The sequence below is a fragment of the Triticum aestivum genome, chromosome 4D, assembly GCF_018294505.1.
Source record: "Triticum aestivum cultivar Chinese Spring chromosome 4D, IWGSC CS RefSeq v2.1, whole genome shotgun sequence".
Classification (NCBI taxonomy): Eukaryota; Viridiplantae; Streptophyta; class Magnoliopsida; order Poales; family Poaceae; genus Triticum; species Triticum aestivum.
This window is the reverse complement of record NC_057805.1, coordinates 510,283,582-510,300,360: the sequence shown is the minus strand read 5'-3', so window position 1 is coordinate 510,300,360 and position 16,779 is coordinate 510,283,582. Positions and strand designations below refer to the sequence as shown.

General features: G+C 46.8%; 1 pseudogene; it reads left to right on the top strand.

Annotated features, from left to right (window-relative positions):
• The first annotated feature begins 5,251 nt into the window (after positions 1–5,251).
• LOC123100709 (germin-like protein 8-11) lies at positions 5,252–6,233 on the top strand (annotated as a pseudogene).
• Positions 6,234–16,779: the final 10,546 nt, after the last annotated feature.

Here is a 16,779-nt window from a genome sequence, read left to right as displayed (position 1 = left end):
CAATCTGGTGATTCAGGAGTATGCTTGAGGCCATGGTTGGAACCCGGTTGTGCTCAGGATTGTAGTGTGAAAACTTGAATGTGCAAAAGTTTCTTAGTAGAGTTGTTCTTGTGGTCTCTCCCTTTCTGGTGCATGTGAGACTTAGTTTTTGTTTCTCCGCTGTGAACCTGTTCTTTTGGTTGCCGATAGCTCTATTTTCCTGCATGTCTTGTTTCAGCTTCTTTTTGTTCCAAACTCTTGTAAATTTGATTAGCCGTTTGTTTAATGGAAATTGATGCGGAGGCTCATTCTCTAAAAAAAATTATGATCGTTATTTTTTCTTCTTAAATTTAGAACTAGAAATATGATTTTTGCTATATTTCAGAAACTAGGCACACCAAACCAGGTTCCAGAAACCAGCTCCGACATATATAGACAGTATGCATAAATATACGAGAACAGATTATTATCTGAGTTGGCTCTTTGTAACAAGCTTGTGACAGAAGCATTTTATTTGTCTGATGGAAATATCTTGATCTTTTCCTTCACAAACCTACCAACACGCACCTCTGACAAATTAATCAGTTTATGTGTCACTACTAGGAAAAGGCCTGCTAGTGGCGCATCTGTTTTGCCTACTAATGGCGTACTACAGGTGCGTCACTAGCACCACGCCATTAGATTTTATTACTAATGGCGCACCACAGGTGCGCCATTAGTATACCAGATACTAATGGCGCACTTGTTGATGGGGCCATATTTAACCATGTGCTCTGGCTTACTAATGACGCACTTGTTGATGATGCGCCACTAGTGTGCATTTTGGAGTGCGCCACTAAAGTTCTGTGTGGTGCGTCACTAGTATGAATATTAGGGATTATTTTTTTCTTTTCTGATATTTGCACAGGTTACAAAACATATTACTGCACAGAATATAGACAACACAACATATAAACAGCAGAATTATCGAATACAATAGAAGATTAGTCTCCGAATACAATTCATCATATTAGTCTTCGAATTCAAAAGACCGAACAAAGTTAGAACATTACAAGTCTCGAAACCGCGAGTAGCGAGTTTGTCTTCACATTACAAGTCGATATCGATCATCTAAACTACCATCACATAGAAGAGAGCTGCGGTCATCACGATTAGCATCATCGCGATGAAACTGGTCTTCATCCGGTTCCTCCTCCGCTCCCTCCTCTCTCCCACTAGATAGCGCGCTTATCTAGCTTCCGCCTCCGCCCTAGTGGTGTACCCTTTGTAACTGTTACCGCTGAAACGGTGAACCTGTCTCTGACACTCCTCCCAGTCGTCGTAGACTCCGGAAACCTTATCCTTGTACACGACATACGATGGCATCTCTATGCACTAGCCAAACAAAACGTTAGTAGCAATTCACAGACAATACATAAGCAATATATAAGTATGCAACAAAAGGATCAGAAGAGAAAAACAACACATTAATAGCATGATTCATGGTCCTACTAATAAATAGCATCGATTACATAAGTTGAACGACTGTCCAAACCAAAGAGAGATACAAGTTCATTAAAGTTTAATATTACAACATGAGCCAATCGACATTTCAGAACTACATAGCATCACTACTTTCGACTCGACTCAGGGACCGGAGCGTGGATGAAGCCGCCGTCTTTCGTGATGGTCATGAAATCGCGGACGTTGTCAGCCTGCATTTGTAGCGTTGTTTCTATCTCACTGTTGGACAGTTGATGTCTGAGATAGAACTGCCCCGAGGTACGAAGGACATCTTGATGGATGATTTCCGCAAACTCCGACTGGATGCGAAAGAATTCTTGTCTGATGTCCGCGTCCTGGATTGCCGACAAGCGTGCGGCCCAATCTTTGAGATTATTTGGTAGCAGAGGTGATTATAGTCCCGTACGATCGCCCGCATGTGATGGAGGGCGTAGTAGGCATCCTTCTGACCGCTAGGCGGCTGCTTGACGCAGGGGAATGTCGTATTGTGGCTGAAGATGTGCTTGCCGTACCTACGAACTGGCCTGCTGATGGTGCCTCCAGATCTGGCGTAGCCGGGGAGAACATCATCAAGAACTTTCTTGATATTTGTGTAGTCTTTCTTCGACTGACGGTCCGGGTTGAAATACGTGGCCATGGAATATTTCGGGCTTAAGAGGATGAGTGTGCAATGTGTGTCACTGCACAAAACACGGAATGTTAGAAAAAAAAGAACGATCGAAATCTAAGAAATCATATGTTACGGGGCGGTGAGGGGATGACTTACTCGGGAAAGTAAGGCACGAGGAAGTTATCCTTATCTGGGTTTCCAGAATGACGCCTTTGAGGTATGACCTTGCGACTTGCCGGTCCCCAGCGCTGCCCAAGATCTTGGCACGCATGTAGAAGGGGTCGACTATCACGATGTCTGGGGTCTTGTCTCTAATGATCCGCATCTCCATACTCAGCGAAAATAGCCGAACAAAGGTGTAGTGCAGCGGATGAAGGTTAAACATAGCGAAGATGTCATCAAACCGCAGGACGATCGTACCCCCGATGGCACTATCCACAAAGCCCTTGCCCTCTGGCACCTTGGCCACGAAAACCGGGTATGCCACATCATTCTCGGAGAGACGCTGCTTCTCCAAAGAAAGAACACTGTCATGCAGACTCCGCATAGCACCGGTTGCAGCATTGAGCAGATTAGTCGGTAGCATCGGCCTACCCGCCACATGCACCCTCCTCGAGATATCCTTAGGTGAAGGTGGCCCGTCCTGAGCACGGATCGTACTCGGTGCCGGCTGGCTCGCACCGCCCTTGTTATTCTTTCGTTTCCGTCCCTTCTTCCTCATCTCCTGTAATGGGATCGAGTTCTGCTCAGAGACCGCCTTCTTGAGTGTGTTGGGGCTGATAATATTCCGCACCTCGGCTATCTGAGGCTCGGTGAAGGCGGTAGCTGGAGGCGTCTCCTGAGAACTGAACGCCAGACGACGTCTGTTGCAATTGGGTTTCTCCGCGGTACCAGCTAGATCGCGGTCGTCTTTTTCAGGGTTGGGTTCTTGAGAAGGAGGCCCGAAGAATTCGTCACCGTACCCATGTTCGGCAAAGTACTTATCGACGTTGGTAAATGTACCGTCGTCGTTGTCGTCGTCGTCCGGATCCTCTGCCATATGCATGTCCGGATCCTGTGCCATAGGGATGTCCGGCATGTCCGGTAGCGTTGCGGCGGTCTTGCCATGGCTTGGCGCCGGCACGACTAGCGGTGTTGTCTGTGGGGTGGTGTCCCCCGCCCCCAAACGAATCTGGCTCTTCGGCCAAAGCAGGGGCCAGCTTACGCAGGCGCTGAGGGTCATCACATCATCTTCGTCAGCCCCAGCGGGTCGAATCGGAGGTAACAACTCGTCGCAGCCTGGCAGCACCCGAACCAGTTCAACCCTATACACGGTGGGTGGCATCGGATTACCGTGGAACACGGGGTTGCCCGGTTGAACGATTCTGCCCTTGGCGACATCGATCAACTCGCCGCCCACGAAGTGCAGGAGAGTGCATGGAACGTCGGCGGCGCCCTGCGAAAACATGTAGGGCGTCAGGGATGCCCAGTCAAAGGCAAGGAGATGAAGTCATCGGCCGAGAGGCTTAGTTACCGTGATGGCGTCGAGCTCGGCTAATGTCGAGGCACCGCCAACGGCGGGCGTGCAACTGACAGAGGGGCCGCTTGCTGCCGAGGTGCCGGCCGACGTACACCCGGGTGCATTAAGCTCCAATGCCCGTGCCGGCGCCGGAGACACCAATACCGCCTCCGCCGGAGACACCAATGGCGCCGCCTGCGCGTTGTGCGAGTTGCTGGCCGTGAAGCTGGGAACCGGGGGCGGCCCCTGTTGGCCGCCCGCAATCCACGCCTGCAGCCCCTGAATCAAGCTAGGCACAATGGCGGTGAGCGTCGTTCCCAGTTGTTGTTGCACTTGCTCTTGGACAATCTCCGAAATCCGCGCCACTTGTGCCATGAGTTCTTGAACCTCGCGCGACTGGCTTTCCGAGCTGGTCTTTTTCTCCTTTCGCCCACCAGCGTTATAGTATGACGACCATTTTGTGGACAAGCTGACGGCCGCTTACACGACCAGCTGACGACGGCTTACTGAGCTTATCCTTATTTTTCATTATGTTCAACGCCCTATTTAGAGTGCTGTCCCAAGCTGGGGAGCTCTGAGACGACCCCGCGCTACTGCTTTCAGTCTCCTGCAGAAGGAATGTGAACCATTTAGAAATTTGGCTTCATTAATTAGAATGCAACCATATGGAGCTAATTATGCGGGGGTGCATTCCTTACCAGAACACGCTCAAGCGCCTTGGTCTTCGGATCCGTGGTAAGCTCCTTTGTTACCGGGTCCTCCTTGTACCGGGCCCTGACATAGTTCCTGGTCTGCTTCTCACGGTATTTCTCGAAGCGGGGCGGTAGGCCTTGCTCAGCACGCTCCGCGTCCTCCTTGCCCCATATAGGTTCCGCCACTCTGTAACCGCCGGGACCGAGTTTGTGGACCCCTAAGTTCAAGTCCCGCATCTCTTTCCCCCACTGACCAAGTAAATATCCGACTGACATGACGATAACATATAGGGGCTGCTACAAATCCGCTAACAACTCTGTCGCCCTATGTTACTGGATTTCATGAAAAATCTATTGGCAAATATATAATTTCATAGTTTGAAAAGGTAGATTGCACACATGATTCTGTATCAACTACTGAAAAGAACAGGGGTAGTAGTCATGCGCCCATGAGTCAAGCCTACGCGTGAGTAGGTGACTTCATCTATGTCGGCATCGAGCTAGAAAACGATTGATTGCCTTACATGACTTGGCTCCTCAACTGCTCTTTGACTGGTTTCGTCCGCACCGGTTCCGACTATGACCAAGTATATGATATCTAATTAAACTAGTGCCGGATGTTTCTTGTCTTAAAAATCTTTTCCTTAATAGTGATGGGTGGTGAATTTTCCTGGAATCGACCCTGCATGCATTGTGGTGACTCGGGTGAGATGGAGAAACATTCATAATTACTAGTCAGCCGTACACATCACCATATAATAGCTTTATATGGCTGTATACGCTGCATTGCTTCTTTGAAGGGAAAACGTGTCTTAAATGGGCGTATATGCAGTAGTTTAATTAGCAGCAAGAGACCAGTTCAATTGGTTGGTTGGTTTCACTTGACTAAGTCTATAATTGCTAACGATTTCAGGCGCTGCTCGCTGCACCTATATAAACTCATACATCCCTGCATGTTCAAACCATCACTCACGCCACAATCACAAACAGAAACACAGGAGAGAGAAAAAGATCAGATGGCATCATCCTCTTCCTTCCTTCTCCTTGCTGTTCTTCTTGCGTTGGTCTCATGGCAGGCCACTGCCTCCGATCCTAGCCCCCTCCAGGACTTTTGTGTCGCCGACATGAATTCACCAGGTACTATCCGGTTTCTCATCACGTTCTCACCAAATAAATTTGTTGAAATGAATTTCTAGAAATTATATGCAAGTCGAAAAAACTTTTTAAGACCTAAGCTTACACCAAATACATATGTTGAAATGAATTTCTGAAAATTATATGCATGTTCAAACTACTTTGTAAGACCTAAGCTTACATTATAAATCTTCTCTATGCACCAGTACGTGTCAATGGGTTTGTTTGCAAGAACCCAATGGAGGTCAACGCTGATGACTTCTTCAAGGCAGCCGCCCTCGACAAGCCTAGGGTGACCAACAAGGTTGGATCCAACGTCACTTTGATCAACGTCATGCAGATTGCTGGACTCAACACCCTCGGCATCTCAATTGCGCGCATCAACTATGCTCCCTTGGGTCAAAACCCACCACATACGCACCCTCGCGCCACTGAGATCCTCACGGTGCTCGAGGGGACACTGTACGTTGGCTTTGTCACATCCAACCAGCCCGCCCCAAACAGAAACAAGTTCCTCTAGAAGGTGCTCAACAAAGGTGATGTGTTCGTCTTCCCCGTGGGGCTCTTCCACTTCCAATTCAACCCCAACCCCCACAAGCCCGCAGTTGCAATTGCCGCGCTCAGCAGCCAGAACCCAGGGGCTATCACAATTGCCAATGCGGTGTTTGGGTCAGACCCACAAATATCCGATGATGTTCTTGCCAAGGCGTTTCAGGTGGAAAAGAATACAATAGACTGGCTCCAGGCTCAGTTCTGGGAGAACAACCACAACTAAGTGAAACGTTGGCTGATTACATGGAGGACCAGTGCGCAAATTAGGGACATGTTTGAGTTTGTAGATATGTATCCTAATCTATAAAATAAATGGAGCATATGTCATCCCATTGTTGTGTCTGTAATGAGTGAATTTATTTCTACCTTCTGAATAATTGACAATATCATTTTTTTATCACACTGATATGATCTCATATGCTTTTTTGGTTCTAATGTTTCGTATTTCTCATTAAAAAATCAATATTTTGGGTTCTTTTCCCCTTGTTCCGAAACAAGAGATGATTAGGTCAAAAAAGGAAACAATACACGGTTATCTGGTAATCCAGTATATGTTTGATGCTAGGGTTGAACACCTAGGATTATGTTGCAATACATGCGAAGTATGCGATGGTTGGAGCCCGATTGTGCTCAGGATTTAAATGTGAAGTTGAATGTGCAAAAGTAGCTTCCTGGAGTCGTTGTTATGCTCTCTTGCTTTCTGGTGTATGCTATAAGAAATTTGCGGTTCCTGCTTGTAATATTTTAGCTTCCTTTTGGTTCAAAACTCTTGTAAGTTCAATTGATGGTTGCTTTAATGGAAATTTGATGAGGTGGATCGTTTTATCAAAATACTTATGAGCATTATTTTTGTTTTTCTTAGGTTGACAACTAAAAATAAGATTTTTACTAAGTTTTAGAAACTGGACACACCAGAGACCAGATTCCAAAAATTTGCTCCAACATACATATAGAAAACAGGCAAAAATATACAAAAGAAAAGATTATTACCTAACCCCCCCGAAATGAATATTATTTGAGTTGTTTCTTTGTAACAAGCCTGTCATAGAAGCATTTTATCACAAAACGGACTTCGGCCGCTTGGCTGAACGATATATGGTGTCGAGGAAATCCAAATACAAGATGATCAAAGAAAGCATGGAAAACCAAGCCAAACACGCTAACAAGCACAGGAAGTGCCCAATTAGACGCCTCCAGCACGCGGCCGAGAGGAAGCACATGAGAGGCTGGACCACCTAAAGACTCAACCAGGACCGACGACGACATTCAACCACATGCCACCTAGAAGAAAACACTGGACTTCGTCACATCGACACCACCCAACTGCTGTTAGAGAGAACCATCTGCCTAAACCAAGGAGCGTTGACCCTACCAGCGAGCAGAGATGATGAAAGGAGGATATTTCTGCATGTACAAGATAGGTGCAAGCAATATGGTGAGTCACCAAATTTGAGGTTGGTTCGATTGGATTGCCATACCATTCTGAACACGCCACTGCGACTGAAAGGCGACTACACTCACCGATGACGAACCCAAGAGGGTTATGACGCACTGCCACCACCACCGCATCCGTCGGGGGGTGGGGGGGGGACAAAGGTTTTCAGCCTGAGCTAGGAGGGCGGGAGAACAATGGCGACGACCCCAAGAGGTGCGTGACTACCAAGACATCGCCCCCAACAGCATTGAGGCGCCGAACTTTCGCTTGGACCGCCCCACACCCTTGCCAGATGTCCAACCTGCCATCCAGGGCCATCGCCTCAACATATGACACACCAAACCAATGCCTCGCCACCAAGTTTTAGGTACGGGGTCACAGGAGAAAGACATCAAACCATAGTGAGGCTCGAGCTGGCCCAAGTCCACGACCATGACCATATCCGGTCGGGCCTAAGACCGCCAACAAACCCACCTGACCATTCCGGGTAGGGGCATGGAGTACCTCACCTGCGGTGGAACCTCACCCATCAGAGGCTATGGGCAACCACATCCCGTCTGACCGCAATCACCCCTCACAGGTCGACGATCACGATGCTGCCTGATCTGGGAGAGCACCGGCACCAGGCAGAAGTCCCTGATCCACGCACGAACCAAGTGAACCATGACACCACTAGGCATGCCACGAAATCTTAGGTCAGAGGCCCACATCCGGAGGCAGGGGATAGCAGTGGTGGTGGTGTGAGGTTCTAGGGTTAGCCCACAGAGACCAGGGGTGGAGCGGAGAGAAGGGACATCCCACTGCCGCCTGCCATCGCTCGGGGCTTTGCTCTATGTGGTGCCGATCGATGGCTACCAGGGAGGTGGAGAGTGTGTAGGTCTAGGGCGGGTGGAGGAGATAGGCACTCATGTCGTCCACCAGGATGATGTTGGGGCCTGTATTCTTATTTGTGGATGCATTTTATTTGTATGAGGGAAACATCTTTTCTGTATCAAAATGACACACACACACACTGTTGGGGAACGTAGCAATAATTCAAAATTTTCTACGCATCACCAAGATCAATCTATGGAGTCATCTAGCAATGAGAGAGAGGAGTGCATCTACCTACCCTTGTAGATTGCGAGCGGAAGCGTTCAAGAGAACGGGGTTGATGGAGTCGTACTCGTCGTGATCCAAATCAACGATGATCCTAGCGCCGAACGGACGGCACCTCCGCGTTCAACACACGTACGGAGCAGCGACGTCTCCTCCTTCTTGATCCAGCAAGGGGGGAGGAGAGGTTGATGGAGATCCAGCAGCACGACGACGTGGTGGTGGAAGTAGCGGGATCCCGGCAGGCTTCGCCAAGCGCAAGCGGGGAGGAAGAGGTGTCACGGGAGGGAGAGGGAGGCGCCAGGGCTTAGGTTGTTGCTGCCCTCCCTCCCCCCCACTATATATAGGGCCAAGGGAGGGGGGGGCGCAGCCTTGGCCCTTCCTCCAAGGAAGGGTGCGGCCAGGGAGGAGTCCTTCCTCCCCAAGGCACCTCGGAGGTGCCTTCCCCCTTTAGGACTCTCCGTTTTTCTTATCTCTTGGCGCATGGGCCTCTTGGGGCTGCTGCCCTTGGCCCATATAGGCCAAGGCGCACCCCCTACAGTCCATGTGGCCCCCCGGGGCTGGTGGACCCCCTTGGTGGACCCCCGGACCCCTTTCGGCACTCCCGGTACAATACCGATAAAGTGCGAAACTTTTCCGGCGACCAAAACAAGACTTCCCATATATAAATCTTTACCTCCAGACCATTCCGGAACTCCTCGTGACGTCCGGGATCTCATCCGGGACTCCGAACAACTTTCGTGTTACCGCATACTAATATCTCTACAACCCTAGCGTCACCGAACCTTAAGTGTGTAGACCCTACGGGTTCGGGAGACATGCAGACATGACCGAGACGACTCTCCGGTCAATAACCAACAGCGGGATCTGGATACCCATGTTGGCTCCCACTGCTCCTCGATGATCTCATCGTATGAACCACGATGTCGAGGATTCAATCAATCCCGTATGCAATTCCCTTTGTCTATCGGTATGGTACTTGCCCGAGATTCGATCGTCGGTATCCCGATACCTTGTTCAATCTCGTTACCGGCAAGTCTCTTTACTCGTTCCGTAACTCACATCATCCCGTGATCAACTCCTTGGTCACATTGTGCACATTATGATGATGTCCTACCGAGTGGGCCCAGAGATACCTCTCCGTTTACACGGAGTGACAAATCCCAGTCTCGATTCGTGCCAACCCAACAGACACTTTCGGAGATACCTGTAGTGCACCTTTATAGCCACCCAGGTACGGTGTGACGTTTGGTACACCCAAAGCATTCCTACGGTATCCGGGAGTTGCACAATCTCATGGTCTAAGGAAGTTACTTGACATTAGAAAAGCTCTGAGCAAACGAACTACATGATCTTGTGCTAGGCTTAGGATTGGGTCTTGTCCATCACATCATTCTCCTAATGGTGTGATCCCGTTATCAACGACATCCAATGTCCATGGTCAGGAAACCGTAACCATCTATTGATCAACGAGCTAGTCTCCTAGAGGCTTACTAGGGACATGGTGTTGTCTATGTATCCACACATGTATATGAGTTTCCTATCAATACAATTCTAGCATGGATAATAAACGATTATCATGAACAAGGAAATATAATAATAACCTATTTATTATTGCCTCTAGGGCATATTTCCAACAGTCTCCCACTTGCACTAGAGTCAATAATCTAGTTCACATCACCATGTGATTAACACTCATAGGTCACATCACCATGTGACCAACATCCAAAGAGTTTACTAGAGTCAACAATCTAGTTCACATCACTATGTGATTAACACTCAGTGAGTTCTGGTTTGATCATGTTATGCCTGTGAGAGAGGTTATTAGTCAACGGGTCTGAACCTTTCAGATCCGTGTGTGCTTTACGAATATCTATGTCATCTTGTGGATGCTACCACGCGCTATTTGGAGCCATTTCAAATAATTGCTCTACTATACGAATCCGGTTTACTACTCAGAGTCATCCGGATTAGTGTCAAAGTTCGCATCGACGTAACCCTTTACGACGAACTCCTTTTCACCTCCATAATCGAGAAAATTCCTTAGTCCACTAGATACTAAGGATAAATTCGACCGCTGTCATGTGATCCATTCCCAGATCACTATTGTACCCCTTGACCAACTCATGGCAAGGCACATTACGTGTGCGGTACACAGCATAGCATACTGTAGAGCCTACGTCTAAAGCATATGGGACGACCTTCGTCCTTTCTCTCTCTTCTGCTGTGGTCAGGTCTTGAGTCTTACTCAATACTCACACCTTGTAACACAGCCAAGAACTCCTTCTTTGCTGATCTATTTTGAACTCTTTCAAAATCATGTCAAGGTGTGTGTTCTTTGAAAGTATCATCGGGCGTCTTGATCTATCTCTATAGATCTTGATGCCCATTATGTAAGCAGCTTTATACAGGTCTTCCTTTGAAAAACTCCTTTCAAACAACCCTTTATGCTTTCCAGAAATTTTACATCATTTCGGATCAACAATATGTCATTCACATATACTTATCAGAAATGTTGTAGCGCTCCCACTCACTTTATTGTAAATACAAGTTTCTAACAAACTTTGTATAAACCCAAAAACTTTGATCACTCTATCAAAGCGTATATTCTGACTCCGAGATGCTTGCTCTAATCCATGGAAGGATCGCTGGAGCTAGCATACCTTTTTAGCATCCTTAGGATCGACAAAACCTTTCTGATTGTATCACATACAACCTTTCCTTACGAAAACTGGTCAGGAAACTTGTTTTGACATCCATCTGCCAGATTTCATAAATGCAGCTAATGCTAACATGATTCCGACGGACTTAAGCATCGCTACGGATGAGAAAATCCCATCGTAGTCAACTCCTTGAACTTGTGGAAATACTCTTTGCCACAAGTCGAGCTTCATAGACGGTAACATTACCGTCCACGTCCGTCTTCTTCTCAAAGATCCATTTATCTCGGATTTCATGGCTTCTAACCATTTGTCGGAATATGGGCCCACCATCGCTTCTCCATAGCTCGTAGGTTCATTGTTGTCTAACAACATGACTTTCAAGACAGGATCACGTATTACTCTGAAGTAGTACGCATCCTGGTCGTCCTACGAGGTTTGGTAGTGACTTGATCCGAAGTTTCATGATCACTATCATAAGCTTCCACTTCAATTGGTGTAGGTGCCACGGGAACAACTTCCTGTGCCCTGCTACACACTAGTTGAAGTTATGGTTCAATAACCTTATCAAGTTTCCACCATCCTCCCACTCAATTCTTTCGAGAGAAACTTTTCCTCGAGAAAGGACCTGTTTCTAGAAGCAATTACTTTTGCTTCCAGATCTGAAATAGGAGGTATACCCAACTGTTTTGGGTATTCTATGAAGATGCATTTATCCGCTTTGGGTTCGAGCTTATCAGCCTGAAACTTTTTCACATAAGCATCGCAGCCCCAAACTTTTAAGAAACGACAACTTAGGTTTCTCTAAACGGTGTCGTCTCAACGGAATTGCGTGGTGCCCCTTTTAAAGTGAATGGGTTTGTCTCTAATGCCTAACCCATAAACGATAGTGGTAATTCAATAAGAGACATCATGGTATGCACCATATCCAATAGGGTGTAGTTATGATGTTCGGACACACCAACACACTATGGTGTTCCAGGCGGTATTAGTTGTGAAATACTTTCCACAATGTCTTAATTGTGTGCCAAACTCGTAACTCAGATACTCATCTCTATGATCATATCACAGGCATTTTATCCTCTTGTCACGACGACCTTCAACTTCACTCTGAAATTACTTGAACCTTTCAATAATTCAGACTTGTGTTTCATCAAGTAAATACACTTAGCATCTACTCAAATCATCCGTGAAGTAAGAACATAACGATATCCACTGCATGCCTCAGCACTCATTGGACTGCATACATCAAAATGTATTACTTCCAATAAGTTGCTCTCTTGTTCCATCTTACTGAAAACGAGGCTTTTCAGTCATCTTGCCCATGTGGTATGATTTGCATGTCTCAAGTGATTCAAAATCAAGTGAGTCCAAACGATCCATCTGCATGGAGTTTCTTCATGCATATATACCAATAGACATGGTTTGCATGTCTCAATCTTTTCAAAAAACGAGTGAGTCCAAAGATCCATCTACATGGAGCTTCTTCATGCGTTTTATCCCAATATGACTCAAATAGCAGTGCCACAAGTATGTGGTACTATCATTACTTTTGGCATGAACATGTGTATCACTACGATCGAGATTCATTTTAGGTGCAAGACCATTGAAGGTATTATTCAAATAAACAGAGTAACCATTATTCTCCTTAAATGAATAATCGTATTGCGATAAACATAATCCAATCATGCTCAACGCAAACACCAAATCTCGATGGTAGAGGGAGCATGCGATGCTTGATCACATCAACCTTGGAAACACTTCCAACACATATCGTCATCTCACCTTTAGCTAGTCTCCGTTTATTCCGCAGCTTTTATTCGAGTTACTAACACTTAGCAACCGAACCGGTATCTAATACCCTGGTGCTGCTAGGAGTACTAGTAAAGTACACATTCATATAATGTATATCCAATATACTTCTGTCGACCTTGCCTGCCTTCTCATCTACCAAGTATCTAGGGTAGTCCCGCTTCAGTGTCCGTTCCCCTCATTACAGAAGCACTTAGTCTCGGGTTTGGGTTTAACCTTGGGATTCTTCAGTAGAGCAGCAAATGATTTGCTGTTTCATGAAGTATCCCTTTTGCCCTTGCCCTTCTAGAAACTAGTGGTTTTACTAACCATCAACAATTGATGCTCCTTCTTGATTTCTACTTTCGCGGTGTCAAACATCGCGAATAGCTCAAGGATCATCATAACTATCCCTGATATGTTATAGTTCATCACGAAGCTCTACTAGCTTGGTGGCAGTGACTATGGAGAACCATCACTATCTCATCTGGAAGATAAACTCCCACTCGATTCAAGCGATTGTGGCACTCAGACAATCTGAGCACATGCTCAACGATTGAGCTTTTCTCCCTTAGTCTTCAGGCTTAAGAAACTTGTCAGAGGTCTCATACCTCTTGACGTGGGCACTAGTCTGAAATCCCAATTTCAGTCTTCGGAACATCTCATATGTTCTGCGACGTTTCAAAAACGTCTTTGGTGCCACAATTCTAAACCGTTAGCATTACGCACTGAACTATCACGTAGTCTCAAAACGTGTATGTCAGATGTTCCGCAACATCTACAGACGACGCTGAGGTTTAGCACACCGAGCGGTGCATTAAGGACATAAGCCTTCTGTGCAGCAATGAGGACAATCCTCAGTTTACGGACCCAGTCCGCATAATTGCTACTACCAACTTTCAACTAAATTTTCTCTAGGAACATATCTTAAACAGTAGAACTAAAGCGTATGACATAATTTGCAAAGATCTTTTGACTATGTTCATGATAATGAAGTTCATCTGATTATTGAACTCCCACTCAGATAAACATCCCTCTAGTCATCTAAGTGATACATGATCCGAGTCAAACTAGGCCGTGTCCGATCATCACGTGAGACGGACTAGTCATCATCGGTGAACATCTCCATGTTGATCGTATCTGCTATACGACTCATGTTCGACCTTTCGGTCTCTTGTGTTCCGAGGCCATGTCAGTACATGCTAGGCTCGTCAAGTCAACCTAAGTGTTTCGCATGTGTTCCGAGGCCAATTCTGTACATGCTAGGCTCGTCAACACCCGTTGTATTCGAACGTTAGAATCTATCACACCCGATCATCACGTGGTGCTTCGAAACAACGAACCTTCGCAATGGTGCACAGTTAGGGGGAACACTTTCTTGAAATTATTATAAGGGATCATCTTACTTACTACCGTCGTTCTAAGCAAATAAGATGCATAACATGATAAACATCACATGCAATCAAATAGTGACATGATATGGCCAATATCATTTTGCTCCTTTGATCTCCATCTTCGGGGCACCATGATCATCTTTGTCACCGGCATGACACCATGATCTCCATCATTGTGTCTTCATGAAGTTGTCACGCCAACGATTACTTCTACTTCTATGGCTAACGCGCTTAGCAATAAAGTAAAGTAATTTACATGGCGTTATTCAATGACACGCAGGTCATGCAAAAAATAAAGACAACTCCTATGGCTCCTGCCGGTTGTCATACTCATCGACATGCAAGTCGTGATTCCTATTACAAGAATATGATCTATCTCATACATCACATATATCATTCATCACATCTTCTGGCCATATCACATCACATAGCACATGCTGCAAAAACAAGTTAGACGTCTAATTGTTGTTGCAAGTTTTTACGTGGCTTGTATAGGTTTCTAGCAAGAACGTTTCTTACCTACGTAAAACCACAACGTGATATGCCAATTTATATTTACCCTTCATAAGGACCCTTTTCATCGAATCCGTTCCGACTAAAGTGGGAGAGACAGACACCCGCTAGCCACCTTATGCAACTAGTGCATGTCAGTCGGTGGAACCTGTCTCACGTAAGCGTACGTGTAAGGTCGGTCCGGGCCGCTTCATCCCACAATACCGCCGAAACAAGATAGGACTAGTAGCGGCAAGAAGAATTGACAACATCGACGCCCACAACTACTTTGTGTTCTACTCGTGCATAGAAACTACGCATAGACCTAGCTCATGATGCCACTGTTGGGGAACGTACCAATAATTCAAAATTTTCTACGCATCACCAAGATCAATCTATGGAGTCATCTAGCAACGAGAGAGAGGAGTGCATCTACATACCCTTGTAGATCGCGAGCGGAAGCGTTCAAGAGAACGGGGTTGATGGAGTCGTACTCGTCGTGATCCAAATCAACGATGATCCTAGCGCCGAACGGACGGCACCTCCGCGTTCAACACACGTATGGAGCAGCGACGTCTCCTCCTTCTTGATCCAGCAAGGGGGGAGGAGAGGTTGATGGAGATCCAGCAGCACGACGGCGTGGTGGTGGAAGTAGCGGGATCCCGGCAGGGCTTCGCCAAGCGCAAGCGGGGAGGAAGAGGTGTCACGGGAGGGAGAGGGAGGCGCCAGGGCTTAGGTTGTTGCTGCCCTCCCTCCCCCCCACTATATATAGGGCCAAGGGAGAGGGGGGGGGGCAGCAGCCTTGGCCCTTCCTCCAAGGAAGGGTGCGGCCAGGGAGGAGTCCTTCCTCCCCAAGGCACCTCGAAGGTGCCTTCCCCCTTTAGGACTCTCCGTTTTTCTTATCTCTTGGCGCATGGGCCTCTTGGGGCTGGTGCGCTTGGCCCATATAGGCCAAGATGCACCCCCTACAGTCCATGTGGCCCCCCCGGGGCTGGTGGACCCCCTTGGTGGACCCCCGGACCCCTTTCGGCACTCCCGGTACAATACCGATAAAGTGCAAAACTTTTCCGGCGACCAAAACAAGACTTCCCATATATAAATCTTTACCTCCAGACCATTCCGGAACTCCTCGTGACGTCCGGGATCTCATCCGGGACTCCGAACAACTTTCGGGTTACCGCATACTAATATCTCTACAACCCTAGCGTCACCGAACCTTAAGTGTGTAGACCCTACGGGTTCGGGAGACATGCAGACATGACCGAGACGACTCTCCGGTCAATAACCAACAGCGGGATCTGGATACCCATGTTGGCTCCCACATGATCCTCGATGATCTCATCGGATGAACCACGATGTCGAGGATTAAATCAATCCCGTATGCAATTCCCTTAGTCTATCGGTATGGTACTTGCCCGAGATTCGATCGTCGGTATCCCGATACCTTGTTCAATCTCGTTACCGGCAAGTCTCTTTACTCGTTCCGTAACTCACATCATCCCGTGATCAACTCCTTGGTCACATTGTGCACATTATGATGATGTCCTACCGAGTGGGCCCAGAGATACCTCTCCGTTTACACGGAGTGACAAATCGTCATTGTTATGCGTGCGTGGATTAATGTAATTAACCATTCTGAGAAAATTTTGACCAAGTAAATATCTTATTGATGTGATGATAACAGGGGCTGCTACATATAATTGTTGTGTATTAGTTGCATTCATGCATGGAATGACGCACCTCGATTTCTTCCTCATTGACACAATGCGTTAACTACAACGTCATCTTCCAATTTAATATTTTGTATATCACTAGGTGACCCATATTGCAAAGTATCTATGTTAATTTTTCCCTTGGTTTAGGAGGACGGTAAGATATTCCATTACATCTCCAACCATGCATTTTAATCATATGTATGTTAAGCTGCTAACACACATCTATCAA